Source organism: Drosophila biarmipes, unplaced genomic scaffold (assembly GCF_025231255.1).
Source record: "Drosophila biarmipes strain raj3 unplaced genomic scaffold, RU_DBia_V1.1 ptg000013l, whole genome shotgun sequence".
In the NCBI taxonomy this organism is placed as follows: domain Eukaryota; kingdom Metazoa; phylum Arthropoda; class Insecta; order Diptera; family Drosophilidae; genus Drosophila; species Drosophila biarmipes.
In genome coordinates, this window is record NW_026114532.1 from 2,124,031 (window position 1) to 2,138,074 (window position 14,044).

Genomic DNA, 14,044 nt, shown 5'->3' on the forward strand with positions numbered 1-14,044 from the left:
ATTTGTATTTTAAATTATCTCTTAGGTCCTCCATGTGATATATTGTTTCTTCTATGCTGCATCAGCTGGTCGTCGCCGGACCCACGGTTTGCCCCCACACTTGTAGATTCTGCTGCTGCTGTCCGGGGCCTATGGGCTCAGGTTCTATCTCTACTCACTCAGTTTTTTCCATTGGCCTCCATATTTTTATTTTGTTCCTCCAGTTCGATTTTCACCAGGTAATCAGATTTTTCCAATACTTTATTTTCAATGCTCGGTTGTCCTAGGTCTTGCAATCTCCTGATGTCCTGTCACGGGCGCCTTGTAATATTCCAGGTTATTTTTTTTTCAATAGTCTCCCTGGCATTTTAAAATAACAACACAGACAGCAGAGTGTTTAGAGCTCTCTTTATTGAATGAATCTTAACTCTATTACATTTCTTGTTCGGCTCATAAAAGTATAGCTGCGCCGCCAGAGACGCCGGCAGCGGTCAAAGCTTATGAATATACTTAGGTATTAGTAGCGGCTGGCGAAGAGTCGCCGTTGCGGTGAATAGGAATCTACATTCTAAATCTTACTCTTCTTGCTTTTACAGTTTCCGAGATCTCAGCGTTCATACGGACATGGCTAGATACTTTCCGATACATACTTTCCGACGAATCTAGTATAAATCAAATAACTTTTTTCTTTTCATTATTCGACCATTTTACCCGTTACGTAAACCATGCTAGAAAGAAGACGAAAAAATATCCGATTAGGACAACTCCGAAAACTTTATTATTTGCCTTTCATTGGAATTTTTAGAATAATAATAATAGATTTATGAAAGAACAAGGAAAACGCTATAGTCGAGTGCCTCGACTATCAGATACCCGTTACTCAGCTTGAGGGAGAAAAATAAAAATGGAGATATTAAAGCAGCAATAAGCAATATCACTTTTAGTGAGGGGGTATACTATTTAGGGTATCGGATGTCATCGTCGTTTTTTTGCCTTTTTCAGTCGAGTAGTGGGAATATACGGGAAAAGGCAGAATTTGAAATTCGGTAAAATTTTCCGCTTCAGTGAACCGTTTTAAGAAATTCTTAAAACTAAACTTCTTATCCTACACATAAATATTATTGGGTGGCCTTTAGATATAAACCCTAAAAAGTGTTCCCAATAAGAAATTTAAAACATAAACCTTAAAGTGATCCCACTAACTAATTTTTCTATACACACCCGTCTAACTTTATCGTAGACACAAACAATTTCGATATCCTCAGCCCTGATTAAAGTGATTCTTCAGCTCATTTTTCCTAGACACACTCCCCAAAAGAATCGTATAACATATAAGAAAAACTAGAAAAACTAGCGGCAGTCTCGGCAGCGTCCAAACCTCCGCTGCGAAAACCGCTCCCGTATATTCCCGTGGAATACCAAACACACTGATTATGGGATGAGTATACGCTTGAAATTAAAAACAACTCATACAAAATACATTTAAAACCGCCTAAAAAACCTCCGCAACCGCTTTTAATAGCTACTTTTAAGCATTCAGTAAAAAAATGTAAGCCCCTTGATTTTTTTAATTGTGACTCAACGTAAAATAAGATAAAAAGCTTTAGTAAAGTGCCTCGACAAAGCTGAAGAGAGCAAAAGGTAGATGGAGATATACAAGCAGCAGAGCGCACCCTATCCGCTATTTCAAAATATGATAATGTGGGCAGCAGACAGATGTAAGCATTATGGGTTTAAATGTGGGCGCAACATTTTTTTATAGATAGGTAGGAACACAACTTTTTTTCACAGTGAACGGTCTTTTTTTCTCTTGCGCACCAACTTTTTGTTCCTTCAATTAACAACCATCGGGATTTAATAAATATTTTTTCATAAAAGTATTTTTTTGTTGTGTTTTGACATTATCTGTTTGTTTTCAAGCGCATAGTGATTGTTTTTAAGTTTATGTTAACAACATTAGTTAAAGTAAAGCCTCTGTGCAGTGAATTTTTTTTATTAATTTACTTTGCCTTTTTTTTATCTAAACGGTGTTTGGACCGCCTACAGTCTAAACGGTAGTTACCCGCTTATGTCCGTCGCGACATAGAGGTGCAGTTTTGAAAGCAGTTGACTCAAAATTAACTTTTGGAGTACTAATTCTCAAAGAAAGAAACGTCATCCTTCCGATTACCTTCTGATAGTAATATTTTCATAACATGTTTCTATATTCCGCGGTCATTTGAATTCCCAATATATGCGAATCACTTGTATGCTATCCAGACAACCTCAAATAACTTTCAGATAGGGATCGTTTACGTAGCTTTAATATACCTACAACGTACAATTCTTTGTTATTAGCATGATTTTCTTTATTGAACGCCTTGTTATCTCAAGTAAACTGTGTCCAAAATGATAGGACGTTTACTAGATTAATGCGCTGTTTCCAGTCTCCAGTATTTGCAGTCTCAGAATCTCTGCAAATACGATACCTGAAGAACCACATCATTAATATGACAGGCTATTTATATATATTTTAATGAATAAGGATAAGTATTTAGTATTCTACAATCTTAACCTAAACTAAGTGGTTTAAGTGGCCTAAATTTAATTAAATGATTAAAAAATTAAGTCTGACTGTAGAAAAAGTTTTGAGCTTTTGGATTACACTCTGCCTCTGCGAAATATATATATGCCCGGTTTGATTTTACGTTGCTTAACGCCCAGTCTTATATAAACAATTTTGCTCGTTGCAAGACTCTGTTTACACTATTTCCAAAACAGTTTTATAATACTGTTAACACAAAGAGTAAATCTATCAGTTACCCAACATGGCTATATTTTTATTTAATTTAATTCGAAATTTACAAAAGTTCAATAATCATATTCCCAAAATTATAAGATAATATGTCAAAAAACACCGAATATTAATTTGTTTCTTATTATTTTCCCATCAATTTTCCGATCGTTCCTATGGCAGCTATATGATATAGTCGTCCGACTTCAAAAAAACTGAAATTCCAAATTCTGAATTAATTAAAAAATTTTATTTTCAAGCAAAGGAGGATATGTGTTAAAAGCACCAAATATATAATTAAAATATATTTTTTTTTCGTTTACTATATGGGAGCTATAAGATATAGTTGTACGATCCGGCTGGTTCCGACTTATATACTACCTACAAAAGAACGAAGACTTTTGGGAAAGTTTCAGACCGATAGCTTAAATTGTGAGATATTAGTTTGCGTAGAAAAGGACGGACAGACGGACGTACATCGCCCGATCGACTCGTCTAGTGATGAAGAATATAAATACCTTATTGAGTCGGAAACGTCTCCTTCACTGCGTTGCAAACTTCTGACTGAAATCATAATACCCTCCGCAAGGGTATAACAATTATTTCCACCGTACGCAGAGATATGACGCTGAGATATATAATTTAGCTGGCTAAGCGATTTCGGTGGCACCCCTGATAAAATTAATTTTAAAACCGACTTGTTCTATGCAAATTTGCAGTTTAATTGCTCTTTTCGTTCTTCCACTTCTGCGGTGGCTTACAAAGCTTACGGTGTACTCTATGCATATTAACAGAAACCTAACATATATGACTGAAAGGTAGTTGTTGCACTACGCGGTTATAGATGTCTATCTTGTAATTGGTTATTGTAGTACTAAAAGGGCGACGGTGTATCACTGTTGAACCTCTTCCCCGCTAGCTTGCACAGTCATCTCGTCGCCACCTATGAACGTTTTACGATCATATATTTTGTTCGTTTTTATTTATTATCATTATTTGTATTCTGTTAATTACATTATTCAGAAAAGATGTTATTTTGACAACCAAAATCGATTCCTTTCTCATTACTTAAACAATTAATAAGAAAAATTTAATTAATATATATAATATATTATTTATATTTTTTTATTTATTATATTTTCTGTATATATGCGTATATGCAATTAGATCTTATCTAGATCGTTTTCTTGGCTTAGGGCCCTTTTTGTTAGACACTTATTGTGTAATAGGTGTCCGCACAAAATTATGACAATTATCATTAAAAATATATTTGTTAAATGGGGATCGATATTTGTCGATGCTATTTTATCAATGACATTTGTACATTTGTTTGGAGTCCATTGTTTTCGTATCGATCAATCCCATTGTGTTCATATAACTTTTTTATTCTGTTATTATTATTATTGTATATTTTTCACAGTTTTCCTATTTGTCCTGTTGTCCTATTTGTTCGTATAGCTTTACGGGCTATACTGCTATTGGGCGGAAAGAATTCCGCTCAAGTTTACAATATTTTCCTTTTACATATATATTTGTATTTTAAATTATCTCTTAGGTCCTCCATGTGATATATTGTTTCTTCTATGCTGCATCAGCTGGTCGTCGCCGGACCCACGGTTTGCCCCCACACTTGTAGATTCTGCTGCTGCTGTCCGGGGCCTATGGGTTCAGGTTCTATCTCTACTCACTCAGTTTTTTCCATTGGCCTCCATATTTTTATTTTGTTCCTCCAGTTCGATTTTCACCAGGTAATCAGATTTTTCCAATACTTTATTTTCAATGCTCGGTTGTCCTAGGTCTTGCAATCTCCTGATGTCCTGTCACGGGCGCCTTGTAATATTCCAGGTTATTTTTTTTTCAATAGTCTCCCTGGCATTTTAAAATAACAACACAGACAGCAGAGTGTTTTCTTCTAGAGCTCTCTTTATTGAATGAATCTTAACTCTATCACATTTCTTGTTCGGCTCATAAAAGTATAGCAGCGCCGCCAGAGACGCCGGCAGCGGTCAAAGCTTATGAATATACTTAGGTATTAGTAGCGGCTGGCGAAGAGTCGCCGTTGCGGTGAATAGGAATCTACATTCTAAATCTTACTCTTCTCGCTTTTAGAGTTTCCGAGATCTCAGCGTTCATACGGACATGGCTAGATAGATTAGATTAGAATAATAATAGTAGATTTATGAAAAAACAAGGATACCCGTTACTCAGCTTGAGGGAGAAAAATAAAAATGGAGATATAAAAGCAGCAATAAGCAATATCACTTTTAGTGAGGGGGTATACTATTTAGGGTATCGGATGTCATCGTCGTTTTTTTGCCTTTTTCAGTCGAGTAGTGGGAATATACGGGAAAAGGCAGAATTTGAAATTCGGTAAAATTTTCCGCTTCAGTGAACCGTTTTAAGAAATTCTTAAAACTAAACTTCTTATCCTACACATAAATATTATTGGGTGGCCTTTAGATATAAACCCTGAAAAGTGTTCCCAATAAGAAATTTAAAACATAAACCTTAAAGTGATCCCACTAACTAATTTTTCTATACACACCCGTCTAACTTTATCGTAGACACAAACAATTTCGATATCCTCAGCCCTGATTAAAGTGATTCTTCAGCTCATTTTTCCTAGACACACTCCTCAAAAGAATCGTATAACATATAAGAAAAACTAGAGTATAAGATCGCAGTGGCGGTCATCGCAGCGGCAGTCTCGGCAGCGTCCAAACCTCCGCTGCGAAAACCGCTCCCGTATATTCCCGTGGAATACCAAACACACTGATTATGGGATGAGTATACGCTTGAAATTAAAAACAACTCATACAAAATACATTTAAAACCGCCTAAAAAACCTCCGCAACCGCTTTTAATAGCTACTTTTAAGCATTCAGTAAAAAAATGTAAGCCCCTTGATTTTTTTAATTGTGACTCAACGTAAAATAAGATAAAAAGCTTTAGTAAAGTGCCTCGACAAAGCTGAAGAGAGCAAAAGGTAGATGGAGATATACAAGCAGCAGAGCGCCACCTATCCGCTATTTCAAAATATGATAATGTGGGCAGCAGACAGATTTAAGCATTATGGGTTTAAATGTGGGCGCAACATTTTTTTACAGATAGGTAGGAACACAACTTTCTTTTAACGGTCTTTTTTTCTTTTGCGCACCAACTTTTTGTTCCTTCAATTAACAACCACCATTTAATAAATATTTTTTCATAAAAGTATTTTTTTGTTGTGTTTTGACATTATCTGTTTGTTTTCAAGCGCATAGTGATTGTTTTTAAGTTTATGTTAACAACATTAGTTAAAGTAAAGCCTCTGTGCAGTGAATTTTTTTTATTAATTTACTTTGCCTTTTTTTTATCTAAACGGTGTTTGGACCGCCTACAGTCTAAACGGTAGTTACCCGCTTATGTCCGTCGCGACATAGAGGTGCAGTTTTGAAAGCAGTTGACTCAAAATTAACTTTTGGAGTACTAATTCTCAAAGAAAGAAACGTCATCCTTCCGATTACCTTCTGATAGTAATATTTTCATAACATGTTTCTATATTCCGCGGTCATTTGAATTCCCAATATATGCGAATCACTTGTATGCTATCCAGACAACCTCAAATAACTTTCAGATAGGGATCGTTTACGTAGCTTTAATATACCTACAACGTACAATTCTTTGTTATTAGCATGATTTTCTTTGTTGGACGCCTCGTTATTTCAAGTAAACTGTGTTCAAAATGATAGGACGTTTTCTAGATTAATGCGCTGTTTCCAGTCTCCAGTATTTGCAGTCTCAGAATCTCTGCAAATACGATACCTGAAGAACCACATCATTAATATGACAGGCTATTTATATATATTTTAATGAATAAGGATAAGTATTTAGTATTCTACAATCTTAACCTAAACTAAGTGGTTTAAGTGGCCTAAATTTAATTAAATGATTAAAAAATTAAGTCTGACTGTAGAAAAAGTTTTGAGCTTTTGGATTACACTCTGCCTCTGCGAAATATATATATGCCCGGTTTGATTTTACGTTGCTTAACGCCCAGTCTTATATAAACAATTTTGCTCGTTGCAAGACTCTGTTTACACTATTTCCAAAACAGTTTTATAATACTGTTAACACAAAGAGTAAATCTATCAGTTACCCAACATGGCTATATTTTTATTTAATTTAATTCGAAATTTACAAAAGTTCAATAATCATATTCCCAAAATTATAAGATAATATGTCAAAAAACACCGAATATTAATTTGTTTCTTATTATTTTCCCATCAATTTTCCGATCGTTCCTATGGCAGCTATATGATATAGTCGTCCGACTTCAAAAAAACTGAAATTCCAAATTCTGAATTAATTAAAAAATTTTATTTTCAAGCAAAGGAGGATATGTGTTAAAAGCACCAAATATATAATTAAAATATATTTTTTTTTCGTTTACTATATGGGAGCTATAAGATATAGTTGTACGATCCGGCTGGTTCCGACTTATATACTACCTACAAAAGAACGAAGACTTTTGGGAAAGTTTCAGACCGATAGCTTAAATTGTGAGATATTAGTTTGCGTAGAAAAGGACGGACAGACGGACGTACATCGCCCGATCGACTCGTCTAGTGATGAAGAATATAAATACCTTATTGATTCGGAAACGTCTCCTTCACTGCGTTGCAAACTTCTGACTGAAATCATAATACCCTCCGCAAGGGTATAACAATTATTTCCACCGTACGCAGAGATATGACGCTGAGATATATAATTTAGCTGGCTAAGTGATTTCGGTGGCACACCTGATAAAATTGATTTTAAAACCGACTTGTTCTATGCAAATTTGCAGTTTAATTGCTCTTTTCGTTCTTCCACTTCTGCGGTGGCTTACAAAGCTTACGGTGTACTCTATGCATATTAACAGAAACCTAACATATATGACTGAAAGGTAGTTGTTGCACTACGCGGTTATAGATGTCTATCTTGTAATTGGTTATTGTAGTACTAAAAGGGCGACGGTGTATCACTGTTGAACCTCTTCCCCGCTAGCTTGCACAGTCATCTCGTCGCCACCTATGAACGTTTTACGATCATATATTTTGTTCGTTTTTATTTATTATCATTATTTGTATTCTGTTAATTACATTATTCAGAAAAGATGTTATTTTGACAACCAAAATCGATTCCTTTCTCATTACTTAAACAATTAATAAGAAAAATTTAATTAATATATATAATATATTATTTATATTTTTTTATTTATTATATTTTCTGTATATATGCGTATATGCAATTAGATCTTATCTAGATCGTTTTCTTGGCTTAGGGCCCTTTTTGTTAGACACTTATTGTGTAATAGGTGTCCGCACAAAATTATGACAATTATCATTAAAAATATATTTGTTAAATGGGGATCGATATTTGTCGATGCTATTTTATCAATGACATTTGTACATTTGTTTGGAGTCCATTGTTTTCGTATCGATCAATCCCATTGTGTTCATATAACTTTTTTATTCTGTTATTATTATTATTGTATATTTTTCACAGTTTTCCTATTTGTCCTGTTGTCCTATTTGTTCGTATAGCTTTACGGGCTATACTGCTATTGGGCGGAAAGAATTCCGCTCAAGTTTACAATATTTTCCTTTTACATATATATTTGTATTTTAAATTATCTCTTAGGTCCTCCATGTGATATATTGTTTCTTCTATGCTGCATCAGCTGGTCGTCGCCGGACCCACGGTTTGCCCCCACACTTGTAGATTCTGCTGCTGCTGTCCGGGGCCTATGGGTTCAGGTTCTATCTCTACTCACTCAGTTTTTTCCATTGGCCTCCATATTTTTATTTTGTTCCTCCAGTTCGATTTTCACCAGGTAATCAGATTTTTCCAATACTTTATTTTCAATGCTCGGTTGTCCTAGGTCTTGCAATCTCCTGATGTCCTGTCACGGGCGCCTTGTAATATTCCAGGTTATTTTTTTTTCAATAGTCTCCCTGGCATTTTAAAATAACAACACAGACAGCAGAGTGTTTTCTTCTAGAGCTCTCTTTATTGAATGAATCTTAACTCTATCACATTTCTTGTTCGGCTCATAAAAGTATAGCAGCGCCGCCAGAGACGCCGGCAGCGGTCAAAGCTTATGAATATACTTAGGTATTAGTAGCGGCTGGCGAAGAGTCGCCGTTGCGGTGAATAGGAATCTACATTCTAAATCTTACTCTTCTCGCTTTTACAGTTTCCGAGATCTCAGCGTTCATACGGACATGGCTAGATAGATTAGATTAGAATAATAATAGTAGATTTATGAAAAAACAAGGATACCCGTTACTCAGCTTGAGGGAGAAAAATAAAAATGGAGATATAAAAGCAGCAATAAGCAATATCACTTTTAGTGAGGGGGTATACTATTTAGGGTATCGGATGTCATCGTCGTTTTTTTGCCTTTTTCAGTCGAGTAGTGGGAATATACGGGAAAAGGCAGAATTTGAAATTCGGTAAAATTTTCCGCTTCAGTGAACCGTTTTAAGAAATTCTTAAAACTAAACTTCTTATCCTACACATAAATATTATTGGGTGGCCTTTAGATATAAACCCTGAAAAGTGTTCCCAATAAGAAATTTAAAACATAAACCTTAAAGTGATCCCACTAACTAATTTTTCTATACACACCCGTCTAACTTTATCGTAGACACAAACAATTTCGATATCCTCAGCCCTGATTAAAGTGATTCTTCAGCTCATTTTTCCTAGACACACTCCTCAAAAGAATCGTATAACATATAAGAAAAACTAGAGTATAAGATCGCAGTGGCGGTCATCGCAGCGGCAGTCTCGGCAGCGTCCAAACCTCCGCTGCGAAAACCGCTCCCGTATATTCCCGTGGAATACCAAACACACTGATTATGGGATGAGTATACGCTTGAAATTAAAAACAACTCATACAAAATACATTTAAAACCGCCTAAAAAACCTCCGCAACCGCTTTTAATAGCTACTTTTAAGCATTCAGTAAAAAAATGTAAGCCCCTTGATTTTTTTAATTGTGACTCAACGTAAAATAAGATAAAAAGCTTTAGTAAAGTGCCTCGACAAAGCTGAAGAGAGCAAAAGGTAGATGGAGATATACAAGCAGCAGAGCGCCACCTATCCGCTATTTCAAAATATGATAATGTGGGCAGCAGACAGATTTAAGCATTATGGGTTTAAATGTGGGCGCAACATTTTTTTACAGATAGGTAGGAACACAACTTTCTTTTAACGGTCTTTTTTTCTTTTGCGCACCAACTTTTTGTTCCTTCAATTAACAACCACCATTTAATAAATATTTTTTCATAAAAGTATTTTTTTGTTGTGTTTTGACATTATCTGTTTGTTTTCAAGCGCATAGTGATTGTTTTTAAGTTTATGTTAACAACATTAGTTAAAGTAAAGCCTCTGTGCAGTGAATTTTTTTTATTAATTTACTTTGCCTTTTTTTTATCTAAACGGTGTTTGGACCGCCTACAGTCTAAACGGTAGTTACCCGCTTATGTCCGTCGCGACATAGAGGTGCAGTTTTGAAAGCAGTTGACTCAAAATTAACTTTTGGAGTACTAATTCTCAAAGAAAGAAACGTCATCCTTCCGATTACCTTCTGATAGTAATATTTTCATAACATGTTTCTATATTCCGCGGTCATTTGAATTCCCAATATATGCGAATCACTTGTATGCTATCCAGACAACCTCAAATAACTTTCAGATAGGGATCGTTTACGTAGCTTTAATATACCTACAACGTACAATTCTTTGTTATTAGCATGATTTTCTTTGTTGGACGCCTCGTTATTTCAAGTAAACTGTGTTCAAAATGATAGGACGTTTTCTAGATTAATGCGCTGTTTCCAGTCTCCAGTATTTGCAGTCTCAGAATCTCTGCAAATACGATACCTGAAGAACCACATCATTAATATGACAGGCTATTTATATATATTTTAATGAATAAGGATAAGTATTTAGTATTCTACAATCTTAACCTAAACTAAGTGGTTTAAGTGGCCTAAATTTAATTAAATGATTAAAAAATTAAGTCTGACTGTAGAAAAAGTTTTGAGCTTTTGGATTACACTCTGCCTCTGCGAAATATATATATGCCCGGTTTGATTTTACGTTGCTTAACGCCCAGTCTTATATAAACAATTTTGCTCGTTGCAAGACTCTGTTTACACTATTTCCAAAACAGTTTTATAATACTGTTAACACAAAGAGTAAATCTATCAGTTACCCAACATGGCTATATTTTTATTTAATTTAATTCGAAATTTACAAAAGTTCAATAATCATATTCCCAAAATTATAAGATAATATGTCAAAAAACACCGAATATTAATTTGTTTCTTATTATTTTCCCATCAATTTTCCGATCGTTCCTATGGCAGCTATATGATATAGTCGTCCGACTTCAAAAAAACTGAAATTCCAAATTCTGAATTAATTAAAAAATTTTATTTTCAAGCAAAGGAGGATATGTGTTAAAAGCACCAAATATATAATTAAAATATATTTTTTTTTCGTTTACTATATGGGAGCTATAAGATATAGTTGTACGATCCGGCTGGTTCCGACTTATATACTACCTACAAAAGAACGAAGACTTTTGGGAAAGTTTCAGACCGATAGCTTAAATTGTGAGATATTAGTTTGCGTAGAAAAGGACGGACAGACGGACGTACATCGCCCGATCGACTCGTCTAGTGATGAAGAATATAAATACCTTATTGATTCGGAAACGTCTCCTTCACTGCGTTGCAAACTTCTGACTGAAATCATAATACCCTCCGCAAGGGTATAACAATTATTTCCACCGTACGCAGAGATATGACGCTGAGATATATAATTTAGCTGGCTAAGTGATTTCGGTGGCACACCTGATAAAATTGATTTTAAAACCGACTTGTTCTATGCAAATTTGCAGTTTAATTGCTCTTTTCGTTCTTCCACTTCTGCGGTGGCTTACAAAGCTTACGGTGTACTCTATGCATATTAACAGAAACCTAACATATATGACTGAAAGGTAGTTGTTGCACTACGCGGTTATAGATGTCTATCTTGTAATTGGTTATTGTAGTACTAAAAGGGCGACGGTGTATCACTGTTGAACCTCTTCCCCGCTAGCTTGCACAGTCATCTCGTCGCCACCTATGAACGTTTTACGATCATATATTTTGTTCGTTTTTATTTATTATCATTATTTGTATTCTGTTAATTACATTATTCAGAAAAGATGTTATTTTGACAACCAAAATCGATTCCTTTCTCATTACTTAAACAATTAATAAGAAAAATTTAATTAATATATATAATATATTATTTATATTTTTTTATTTATTATATTTTCTGTATATATGCGTATATGCAATTAGATCTTATCTAGATCGTTTTCTTGGCTTAGGGCCCTTTTTGTTAGACACTTATTGTGTAATAGGTGTCCGCACAAAATTATGACAATTATCATTAAAAATATATTTGTTAAATGGGGATCGATATTTGTCGATGCTATTTTATCAATGACATTTGTACATTTGTTTGGAGTCCATTGTTTTCGTATCGATCAATCCCATTGTGTTCATATAACTTTTTTATTCTGTTATTATTATTATTGTATATTTTTCACAGTTTTCCTATTTGTCCTGTTGTCCTATTTGTTCGTATAGCTTTACGGGCTATACTGCTATTGGGCGGAAAGAATTCCGCTCAAGTTTACAATATTTTCCTTTTACATATATATTTGTATTTTAAATTATCTCTTAGGTCCTCCATGTGATATATTGTTTCTTCTATGCTGCATCAGCTGGTCGTCGCCGGACCCACGGTTTGCCCCCACACTTGTAGATTCTGCTGCTGCTGTCCGGGGCCTATGGGTTCAGGTTCTATCTCTACTCACTCAGTTTTTTCCATTGGCCTCCATATTTTTATTTTGTTCCTCCAGTTCGATTTTCACCAGGTAATCAGATTTTTCCAATACTTTATTTTCAATGCTCGGTTGTCCTAGGTCTTGCAATCTCCTGATGTCCTGTCACGGGCGCCTTGTAATATTCCAGGTTATTTTTTTTTCAATAGTCTCCCTGGCATTTTAAAATAACAACACAGACAGCAGAGTGTTTTCTTCTAGAGCTCTCTTTATTGAATGAATCTTAACTCTATCACATTTCTTGTTCGGCTCATAAAAGTATAGCAGCGCCGCCAGAGACGCCGGCAGCGGTCAAAGCTTATGAATATACTTAGGTATTAGTAGCGGCTGGCGAAGAGTCGCCGTTGCGGTGAATAGGAATCTACATTCTAAATCTTACTCTTCTTGCTTTTACAGTTTCCGAGATCTCAGCGTTCATACGGACATGGCTAGATACTTTCCGATACATACTTTCCGACGAATCTAGTATAAATCAAATAACTTTTTTCTTTTCATTATTCGACCATTTTACCCGTTACGTAAACCATGCTAGAAAGAAGACGAAAAAATATCCGATTAGGACAACTCCGAAAACTTTATTATTTGCCTTTCATTGGAATTTTTAGAATAATAATAATAGATTTATGAAAAAACAAGGAAAACGCTATAGTCGAGTGCCTCGACTATCAGATACCCGTTACTCAGCTTGAGGGAGAAAAATAAAAATGGAGATATTAAAGCAGCAATAAGCAATATCACTTTTAGTGAGGGGGTATACTATTTAGGGTATCGGATGTCATCGTCGTTTTTTTGCCTTTTTCAGTCGAGTAGTGGGAATATACGGGAAAAGGCAGAATTTGAAATTCGGTAAAATTTTCCGCTTCAGTGAACCGTTTTAAGAAATTCTTAAAACTAAACTTCTTATCCTACACATAAATATTATTGGGTGGCCTTTAGATATAAACCCTAAAAAGTGTTCCCAATAAGAAATTTAAAACATAAACCTTAAAGTGATCCCACTAACTAATTTTTCTATACACACCCGTCTAACTTTATCGTAGACACAAACAATTTCGATATCCTCAGCCCTGATTAAAGTGATTCTTCAGCTCATTTTTCCTAGACACACTCCCCAAAAGAATCGTATAACATATAAGAAAAACTAGAAAAACTAGCGGCAGTCTCGGCAGCGTCCAAACCTCCGCTGCGAAAACCGCTCCCGTATATTCCCGTGGAATACCAAACACACTGATTATGGGATGAGTATACGCTTGAAATTAAAAACAACTCATACAAAATACATTTAAAACCGCCTAAAAAACCTCCGCAACCGCTTTTAATAGCTACTTTTAAGCATTCAGTAAAAAAATGTAAGCCCCT

At 35.0% G+C, this 14,044-nt stretch overlaps 1 long non-coding RNA gene across 3 annotated transcripts; it reads right to left on the reverse strand.

Annotated features, from left to right (window-relative positions):
• Positions 1-370: 370 nt before the first annotated feature.
• LOC127011826 (uncharacterized) lies at positions 371-12,876 on the reverse strand. Of its 3 annotated transcripts, none has more exons than XR_007765219.1 (2): positions 12,659-12,876; positions 371-707 (listed from the first exon to the last, which is right to left on the reverse strand). It is a non-coding gene; the product is annotated as an uncharacterized LOC127011826 (long non-coding RNA). The 3 variants fall into 3 exon arrangements; XR_007765218.1 differs by lacking the exon at positions 12,659-12,876 and adding an exon at positions 8,550-8,764; XR_007765217.1 differs by lacking the exon at positions 12,659-12,876 and adding an exon at positions 4,441-4,655.
• Positions 12,877-14,044: the final 1,168 nt, after the last annotated feature.